The 11,030-nt window shown below is 42.7% G+C and overlaps 1 protein-coding gene across 1 annotated transcript in view; it reads right to left on the reverse strand.

The window, feature by feature from the left end:
- Positions 1-8,741, reverse strand: part of LOC106054082 (6-phosphofructo-2-kinase/fructose-2,6-bisphosphatase-like) — a 52,969-nt gene extending 44,228 nt beyond the window's left edge. Inside the window, exon 1 of the mRNA XM_056025696.1 lies at positions 8,422-8,741. The gene's annotated coding sequence lies outside the window, so the exon portion shown is untranslated. The remainder of the gene's footprint in view (positions 1-8,421) is intronic.
- Positions 8,742-11,030: the final 2,289 nt, after the last annotated feature.

Genomic DNA, 11,030 nt, shown 5'->3' on the forward strand with positions numbered 1-11,030 from the left:
GTTAAACTGTTCTTAGAGCTGTAATTAAATAAGTCTTGTTTATACCTGTCCATAGAGTTTTCTAGTAACCTGCTAAACGGTGGTACTTCTGCCTCACAATTTCCCAGAAGGCACTGCAAAGGAACAGTGCACTTTGTTTCTCATAAACGAATATCGATCACGATCAAGAAAACATTCTTGAACCAAAGTTTCCCATTTTATAGAAACTTGCAAAATTCTCATTCCTTTCCCCAAGTAAACATTTCCTAATTACTTCTACTTTAATTAAAAGCCAACAATATCCAAATAAGATGCTTAACGAAATCACTGATTTTTTGCTATTGACGTATCCAAGGGGTTCAGTAATTGTAATGGCGGAGTGGAAATTTCCGATTCGCTAGTTGTCGGATTTCATTGAAACTAGGACAAGTTCAACACTTTCAAGGACAATGAACTTGTGTAAAAGTGTAGACCTAAAATGTACCGGTACATCTAGATCTAACAAGAAAACACTATTTTTTTTAACACATCGGTAAAGTTATTGGATATTTTCACAATAAACTAAGCAATACAAAGGACGCTAAATTAAATTTTAATGCTGCCAACTAAGTAAAAAAAAAGTGATTTACAAATCTAGACATCTTGATGTTGTAGTGCTAAAAAGTGCACACAAATTAACGTTTAACTTTAAAAAAAAAACTAGTTTGACACTTCCTTTATTTTATACACCGGATACACCAAGAACTTGCTATTTGCGGATGAGCCTCCATGTGTGAAAGTCTGTATGGCATAGGAAATCATTAAATTATAGTTCCATGGTTGAATAGTTCACGATAACATATAAAAAGGTGATGATATGGAATACAATTTCGCATTTCTAATCAATAGATCTAGCTCACAAATTAATACAATACGTGGCATGATAATCGCAAGGTTACCTGCATGAACCACAGTAAACAAAGTGCCAATATAAAAACATTGGGATTTTTTATGAGGAAAAGAAAAAGTCAGGCAAAGCAGATCCAAAAGGTCTCAATAAAACCCGAGATCGTGACATAAACCTTTTTTTTTTTACTCACATAATAAACTCATTGAGACATTGTCACGGATCGTGGATATCTCCAGTTTTCATACGGCTAGTTAGAGAGATAACCCCCCCCCCCCGGTCATTAAACACGCTTCGTTAAACTGCGAAGAGGCTGTGATTGACGAGTGATGAAGCATCGATTCACTGAAAATGATAAGATCTGGCATTACATTATTAGCTGACGAAGAGATTTTTAAAAAAATGGTATTATTACCTAGTTTATTATTTAGTACTTTCTTCCACACGTGAAGGCCAGGAGTTGGACTAGTTGTCAAAGTCTTTTTGAGAAGCATGCCAATAGGAAGCATTCTATAGGTAGTGTGGTGATTATATCCAGTATCCGTCAACCTTACGGAACCTTCACGTTGGGCGGAACTGTTAACACTATACACTAACAGGAGAAGGGGCATTCCAGTGGAGTCTAAACCTGTGAGATTCGGGCTGGGGGGGGTCTACCCAACTAGGAGAAGAAAAACTCTGAATTCAAATCTCTGCTGCCTCTAAGCTATACCCATTCATTGGAAAGACTTCAGTAGACAACCCTGGGTAAAAATCAGGTGCCGGCGACCCTTAGGCAGTTTTCAGCACTACACTCTGACGGAGCCTGCGACGCCGCTGATCCCAAACTGTATCGACACTTGCCGTTCCTTTAGATACATCAACTGCGTGGAGAGGGGGGAACTGCGGTGTGGGCGACATCGTTTCGACCACAGCTAATGTCCAGGCATTTATCTCATTTCCATGAAATGATCCATAGTCGTTTTGCGACTGAATAAGGCCATACTTTCTTCCATATATATATATATATATATAGGTACAATGACAAATAAAAAACTTAACCACATACTAAAGAAAGAAGTGGAACAATATTTGCCATTCTAGAATATTTCATTAATTATTATCTTAAGAAAAGTTGTATTTACCATTTGTATATACTGTAAACTTCAACATTTTTCTATATCTGTTCAGGACTACTGTAAGCTCTTAATACAAATCGCACTATTCATTTTACTTGCCTGTAAATAGTGTGCAGGTGTGTATACATCAACAGAGACTCTTACAAAAAATCAAACATTAAATTAAGTAACACTAAAGAATGACCAAATCGTATTGGACTTTTGAAAATCGTATTTGAAAAGATTTAAGGAGAACATAAAACGAGCATAGATCTAGTTGCAATGTAATACAACAATTACAGCAATTCTTTAGTTCTTTTGTCGTTAGTTGTTTTGTTTTTCTTTCCATTCTTAATACATCTAATTATCATTCTCCAGTCTTAAGTTCAGCGTTAAGGTTTAATGGTCAGCTGTTAAGATGTTAAAGTCCTGAACGATGAAACTTACACAGATGTAAAAAAAAAATCAATTACACAAACGCAACACATTGCAAAATACCGCCGCTTAGTGACACATATCACGGTAAGCTTTACATGGAGCTTAGAACAAAGACAGATCTGTGACATTTAAACATATGACTCTATTACAGAATGACGACAGAGAAGTGTGAACTCACATTTCATCAGCTAGAGAATTACCTTAATGTTTTAGAAGTGATGAAATCCACACAACTTTGTTGACCTTATATCTAGGCCTATAACGTATATACTCTTGACCACAGACTTAAATAAAAACGTATTACTTCTAAAGATCTTTAGGCCAGTGATGTAGATCTTTAGGCCAGTGTTGTAGATCTTTACACAAATAAAAACAAATGAGTTACGACATCTCGTTGACCTGTTGCGTGTCTTACCGTGAGAGGAAGTTTAACACCTCCCCTCCCCACCCCCTTCTCACACTCTCATCCGCAACCACCGCGCGTACGCCAATCCACCCACCCACCCACACTTATACACACGCATACACACACTGACACGCCGGGACACTGCCAGACAGATCATTAATCAATAGTTAAAACGTCACGGAGAAGGCAATGAGGGAGAAGCGTACTGTTAGAGATGGGACTTTTAGTGGATGGACCATAAGCAAAGGTCGTAGGGTGGGGAAATAGGAACCGGAGGAGGGAGTGAGCAGGGGTGGCGCTTAGGTCACCACTTGCACGCGTGTGTGTGTATGTTAAAAATGAAGGATATTCAATTGAATTAAAAAAAAAAAGAAATTCGAGGTACTAAGCTGAACGGAGTTAAAAACCCTCCAGAGAAGTAATATATACGAGATCTACATAATGGAGGAGTGCTTACTTAAAGTCGGGAGGCTGAGCATTATACAAATCTATTCTGTAGTGTAGAACAATAATAACAATAAGATTTGTCTTCAATCCGACAAGTAATGAGGAGTGTTGTATTTCACGTGGCTGCGTGGTCCTACTGCTGCCTAATACATCTATGAAGTAGGCCTAATGCTGCCTAATACATCTATGAAGTAGGCCTAATGCTGCCTAATACATCTATGAAGTAGGCCTAATGCTGCCTAATACATCTATGAAGTAGGCCTAATGCTGCCTAATACATCTATGAAGTAGGCCTAATGCTGCCTAATACATCTATGAAGTAGGCCTAATGCTGCCTAATACATCTATGAAGTAGGCCTAATGCTGCCTAATACATCTATGAAGTAGGCCTAATGCTGCCTAATACATCTATGAAGTAGGCCTAATGCTGCCTAATACATCTATGAAGTAGGCCTAATGCTGCCTAATACATCTATGAAGTAGGCCTAATGCTGCCTAATACATCTATGAAGTAGGTCTAATGCTGCCTAATACATCTATGAAGTAGGTCTAATGCTGCCTAATACATCTATGAAGTAGGCCTAATGCTGCCTAATACATCTATGAAGTAGGCCTAATGCTGCCTAATACATCTATGAAGTAGGTCTAATGCTGCCTAAAACATCTATGAAGTAGGCCTAATGCTGCCTAATACATCTATGAAGTAGGTCTAATGCTGCCTAATACATCTATGAAGTAGGTCTAATGCTGCCTAATACATCTATGAAGTAGGCCTAATGCTGCCTAATACATCTATGAAGTAGGACTAATGCTGCCTAATACATCTATGAAGTAGGCCTAATGCTGCCTAAAACATCTATGAAGTAGGCCTAATGCTGCCTAAAACATCTATGAAGTAGGCCTAATGCTGCCTAATACATCTATGAAGTAGACCTAATGCTGCCTAATACATCTATGAAGTAGGCCTAATGCTGCCTAATACATCTATGAAGTAGGCCTAATGCTGCCTAATACATCTATGAAGTAGGCCTAATGCTGCCTAATACATCTATGAAGTAGGCCTAATGCTGCCTAATACATCTATGAAGTAGGCCTAATGCTGCCTAATACATCTATGAAGTAGGCCTAATGCTGCCTAATACATCTATGAAGTAGGCCTAATGCTGCCTAATACATCTATGAAGTAGGCCTAATGCTGCCTAATACATCTATGAAGTAGGCCTAATGCTGCCTAATACATCTATGAAGTAGGCCTAATGCTGCCTAATACATCTATGAAGTAGGCCTAATGCTGCCTAATACATCTATGAAGTAGGCCTAATGCTGCCTAATACATCTATGAAGTAGGCCTAATGCTGCCTAATACATCTATGAAGTAGGCCTAATGCTGCCTAATACATCTATGAAGTAGGTCTAATGCTGCCTAATACATCTATGAAGTAGGTCTAATGCTGCCTAATACATCTATGAAGTAGGCCTAATGCTGCCTAATACATCTATGAAGTAGGCCTAATGCTGCCTAATACATCTATGAAGTAGGTCTTATACTGCCTAATACATCTATGAAGTAGGCCTAATGCTGCCTAATACATCTATGAAGTAGGCCTTATGCTGCCTAAAACATCTATGAAGTAGGCCTAATGCTGCCTAATACATCTATGAAGTAGGCCTAATGCTGCCTAATACATCTATGAAGTAGGCCTAATGCTGCCTAATACATCTATGAAGTAGGTCTAATGCTGCCTAATACATCTATGAAGTAGGCCTAATGCTGCCTAATACATCTATGAAGTAGGCCTAATGCTGCCTAATACATCTATGAAGTAGGTCTAATGCTGCCTAATACATCTATGAAGTAGGCCTAATGCTGCCTAATACATCTATGAAGTAGGCCTAATGCTGCCTAATACATCTATGAAGTAGGCCTAATGCTGCCTAATACATCTATGAAGTAGGCCTAATGCTGCCTAATACATCTATGAAGTAGGCCTAATGCTGCCTAATACATCTATGAAGTAGGCCTAATGCTGCCTAATACATCTATGAAGTAGGCCTAATGCTGCCTAATACATCTATGAAGTAGGTCTTATGCTGCCTAATACATCTATGAAGTAGGCCTAATGCTGCCTAATACATCTATGAAGTAGGCCTAATGCTGCCTAATACATCTATGAAGTAGGTCTAATGCTGCATAATACATCTATGAAGTAGGCCTAATGCTGCCTAATACATCTATGAAGTAGGCCTAATGCTGCCTAATACATCTATGAAGTAGGCCTAATGCTGCCTAATACATCTATGAAGAAGGTCTAATGCTGCCTAATACATCTATGAAGTAGGCCTAATGCTGCCTAATACATCTATGAAGTAGGCCTAATGCTGCCTAATACATTAATGAAATAGGCCTAATATGCTTATAATACATCTATGAAGTAGGCATAATGCTGCCTAATACATCTATGAAGTAGGCCTAATGCTGCCTAATACATCTATGAAGTAGGCCTAATGCTGCCTAATACATCTATGAAGTAGGCCTAATGCTGCCTAATACATCTATGAAGTAGGCCTAATGCTGCCTAATACATTAATGAAATAGGCCTAATATGCTTATAATACATCTATGAAGTAGGCCTATTGACCGTATTTTGTAAAGCTTTGACCAACAATCGCTCGCGTAGCCCCATATTTACTACCACGAGTAATTAGTAATTGACTTACATTACACAATTAGGTGCACCGTATAGTAACCGAGATCTAGATCAGTGTCTCTTAAAACTTTACATGTTGCTCCTTTAGACAAGCGTTTTCCCGCATTCCAAGATTTTTAAAATGTATTCTCCTGGCGTGGACATTACACAATTTAATTACAAAAAACAACAACAAAAAAAAACAATGTAGGTCTATTTAAAGTTCAATGAATCATGAAATAGGTCGATATTGAAGTGCGTGAGACTTTGTAATGCCCTTTGAACTTGAAAAGAACATTTTGAATCGATCCTAAGCCAGACTCCTCTCACCAGAAAACTGTATGAAATGTCGTCTGTGGCATTTTACGTCTCGCGAGACGATCTTTTCCCTTTGCAACTTCTTGTGTGACTAAAGAGGCCAATCCTTGATACACAGCTGCGATCACAGGTTGGGCATATAAAATCACCAGGCGCCATTGCATTTTCACCCTTCTTTCTGCTTCTGTTGTGTATGACATCTGCAATCTGTGACCCTTCCTTTATGCTCTCTCTCCATGTGGATCTGTCCAGTGCCACCTCTTCCCAGTTGCCAGTGTCGATTTTGAAGAGCTTCATGTCGCGTTTGCATACATCCGTATAACGTAAAAGTGGGCGACCAGCGGCTCTCCTGCCTTCAATTAGATCGCCATACAGGATGTCCTGTGGAAGTCGACCTACTGGCATTCTACGAACGTGGCCAAGCCAGCCAAGGCGTCTGCTGCTGATAACAGAGCGGATGTCCTGGCATCCTGCTCTATGTAGCACTTCCTCATTTGTTATCTTATCTTGCCACCTTATTTTAAAGATCCGCCTTAGGCATCGGAGGTGGAAGACATTCAGCTTTTTTTCCTGCCATGAGTAGGTTGACCATGTTTCACTTCCGTACAGCAAGGTGCTCAACACACAGGTCCGGTAGACTAGGGCTTTAGTCCTGCTAGTCAGCAATATGTTGTCCCAGACTCTTTTCTGCAACCGTGACATGGTGGCCATTGCCTTGGCTATCCTGGTGTTTATGTCTTTATCCAGTAGAGTGTTGTTGGATATGATGGAGCCAAGGTAACAAAAGTGATCAACAATTTCTAGTGGTTGGCCATTAATGCTTACTTGAGGTGCAGTGTTTGTGTTTTGGACAAGTATCTTAGTCTTGCTTTGACTGATGTTTAAGCCGAACTTCTGGCAAGCAGCAGATAGTTTGTCAACCATGGACTGTAGCTGAATATCAGAATCAGCCACAATAGCTGCATCATCGGCATACAGGAGTTCCCTGACGAGTAGCTTCCTAACCTTGGTTTTTGCCCGCAGCCTTGATACGTTAAATAGTTTTCCAGAGGATCTTGTATGGAGAAACACACCTTCGTTTATGTCGCTGTACGCATAATTCAGTAGACACGAGAAGAATATGCCAAACAGAGTAGGTGCGAGCACACATCCCTGCTTGACACCACTGCAAACCTCAAAAGGTGCTGATTGGGCTCCATTGAATTTGACAGTACATTTAGTTTCCTCGTGAAAACACTCAATTAACTTCAGTAGTTTGGGAGGGCAACCTATTTTCCTCAGGAGTTTGAAAAGGCCACTTCTGCTGACCATGTCAAAAGCTTTAGTCAGATCGACAAAAACAATGTAAAGGGGTCTGTCTCTCTCTCTAAATTTCTCCTGCAGTAGTCGTAGAGAAGATATCATGTCTATAGTGGACCTACCACTCCTGAATCCACACTGAGACTCTGGGTAGACTCTAGAAGCTATCACTTGCAGCCTGGATAGTGCCACTCTAGCAAAGATTTTGCCCACTATACTGAGGAGAGAGATACCCCTATAGTTGTTGCAATCACTCCGATCCCCTTTGTTCTTGTATATTGTGACTATAGTTGCGTCACGCATGTCCTGTGGGACATGACCTGTTTCCCAACAGCGGCAGAGGAGAATATAGAGTTCAGGGAGCAGGAGTGATTCGTTGACTTTCACTACTTCCACTGGGATACCATCACTCACAAGATAAAATTACGTCATTTATTGAATCATTTCATTTCTTAAACATGTGTAATAGTGTCACGTTTGCTAGAGCAATACTCGATATTGTTATTTTTAACAACAATGTTAATACATCATGACTTTTTCCTTTAAAACAATTAGGCCCTTACGATCGCCCTCCCTGGGGTGGGCGATCCACGATTTGAGAAACGCTAACATAGATCTACATTCAAATCAGTGGAAGCATTGTAATATGGATCTACATATCGTTGCTTCAATTATTGTGAATATGTTGCATTTAAAACGGATCATAGCTCAAAGCCCAAAATAGAACGAAGTTATCGTACAAATTAAACAGGATGTATTCTTATATCATTTGTTCAAATAAAGATTTACCTCTATATAGTATGTAGAATGTAGGTACATAATTACACCTAAATGTTGCTAATTTAATACTCTCTTCTTACTTACCTTAACAGATCAAGAACCAATCTAGATCTGGATTCACGTTGTTCAAAACATTTGCTTTACACAAGCAAGGTAGGCCTATACTCAAAACCTACAGAAACATTAATCCTCAATCCTTCTGAAATATACGACACATATTTTACTTATTCACTATAAAAAAAATCCACTAATTAACAGGAGACCGTGTCACTGGTACACACGCACCAAATTGTTACTACTACACATCATAATCACGGTGGACATGTCCAGGTAGATGTGTTATTGGATGTGTGTGGGTGGGCGTGTGACCGGGCTCTGACTACGTATCGTCTGCTACTCGCAGCTTGTTGGTAAACAATGTCTGGTGTGGAAATGGCGCGGCAATTCCAGATCCCACCTCATCGTGGTTGTCGCGTGAACACCCCATGTGGGGGTGGCCAAGTGGAACTGGTTTTTGATTACAGGTTTTAAAGGCCGGGTGATCAATGTAAAATAAAACAGCCACACGTCTCCGCCCCCCACCGAGTGGGGGAGCATGGCTAACTTAGTAGCCACTGTATTCGGCTCACAAGGCTGAGTACGGGGGTGAAAAGACCGGAGCCCAGCGTGCTACGAAACGGCGCGCCATAAACGTTGGGGGACCTCGGGGCCAGTGTTTCCGGAGACACCGGCATCGCACTAAGCCGCCACGCCGACGGCATTGGTAACGAACGTTGAAAGAGACGGTCTCCAAAATTTCCCCTCTCTCGAGGGCAAGCTCGCAGTGCCGACAATGGGTTCAGCGGTCTTGGACACCAGTCCAAGACATTCAGCTACTGTCTCAACGATTGGGACAGCCTATGTGTCTTACATGCAACCAGTCCGCCCCCCCCGGGGCAAAATTTCTCTCTATCTATGCAAAAGTCAAGTGTCGAAAACGCGGGTATGAGCATTACCGGTCTAACAGGCTCCGACCACACAACGGCAACGATAGGTTTGTGGTCGAAAAATGTGCTACTATCGGACAAGAAAACGCGGGAGGAAACGGTTTCCTCTGGATGTGAGACAGGTGGCCAGCATCCCCCGGGTACGACGCTCGGGCCCAGCCCACTAACTCAGAGCGCCACGATGGCCTCAAGCACATACGGTGGAGTCGTGCCCCACCAAAAGACCGGCAATATCATAGGATGTGAGACAGGTGGCCAGCATCCCTCGAGTACGACGCCCGAGCCCAGCCCACTAGCCCAGAGCGCCACGATGGCCTCACGCACAAACGGGGGAGTTGTGCCCCCCACGAAAACCCGAAAGGTGACCGTACCAGGAGGCAAGGCGAGAGGACGTGGTACACCCTCATTCACCAGAACCCGAAAGGTGAACGCACCAGGAGGCAAGGCAGGGGGGAGTGGTGCCCCCCCCACCCGGTTACGACCGAAGCAAACAGCTACGGATTATCCACCTCAATCTGAATCGGCAGTTCTCGCTGAAACGGATCGAGGTCTATACGATAGCAGAGCAATACGAGGCAGATGTCCTATTGTGCCAAGAGACTTTACGCTCAGACGAGGGGCCACCTCTTCTTTACGGCTTCACAGCCTACCGGTGTTCCTGCTCGAGGTGCCAGGTACTTGTAACGTTCGTACGTAATACGCTTACAGCCCGAGTAGTGGAATCCAGCGCCCCTGCGGGACCCGGTGGGACTGATACTTTGACAGTGGAGGTGTACAAACATGGTCAGCGATTCACATGCGTAAACCTATACAATCCACCTAAGTCTGAGTTGCAATTCAAACTGCAAGAGCCTTTTGGTACAAGGATGATCGTTGCGGGTGATTTTAACGCTAAGTCCCCAATGTGGGGATGCGCGGACTCCGATATCCGAGGGCGCCGACTACTTGAGATATGTGACGAAACAAATCTGGTTGTTTTGCAGGGCAAAGACAGCCCCCCGACCTTTCTGCACACCGGGCATGGGGGTATGTCGCGGCCAGACTTGTCCCTGGTGTCAACTGACTTAAGGTCACAGTCAAGAGTGGACGTGCTCAACGACGTTGGGAGTGATCATCTGCCGGTCTTGGTCACTATCGAACTCGGAAAGCTCAGCGTGAGTACCCCATATACAGAACCAAAATGGGTGTATAAACGTGCTAACTGGGATCTGTTTAGGAGTGCATCGGATGTAGCTCTGGACGGATTGGATATCCAAGCAGATTGCATTAACCGGACTTACGGACTCTTTGTCGAAGCCATCTTAGGTGCTGCTCGAAAAGCTATCCCAAGGTCCTACGGGGGGCGCAAGTTTAGTCACTTTTGGTCTCCCGCACTGGCACGCCTAATCCGACTAAGGCGGGCTGCACGCAGGCAGCATAGTCGTCGAAAAACCGATGAAACCAGAAGAGCTTACAACAAGCTAACGGCGGAGGTAAAGGAAGCCATTGCGGAGGGTACGAGACAGAAGTGGGCAAAGACATGTGCTAACCTGGATCTTGCGGACGGACGACAGGCATGGAAACTTCTCAATAACCTAACCAGGGCGAAAGAACCAAAAGCAGCTGCGCCCCTGCAAACGACCCAAGGCTTGGTGGTCACTGACTCTAAACGGTCGGACGCTCTAAACCATGCCTTTGCGGCCATCTCTAGGACGGGTGAGAGGAGCG

Source organism: Biomphalaria glabrata, chromosome 4 (genome assembly GCF_947242115.1).
Source record: "Biomphalaria glabrata chromosome 4, xgBioGlab47.1, whole genome shotgun sequence".
Taxonomy (NCBI): domain Eukaryota; kingdom Metazoa; phylum Mollusca; class Gastropoda; family Planorbidae; genus Biomphalaria; species Biomphalaria glabrata.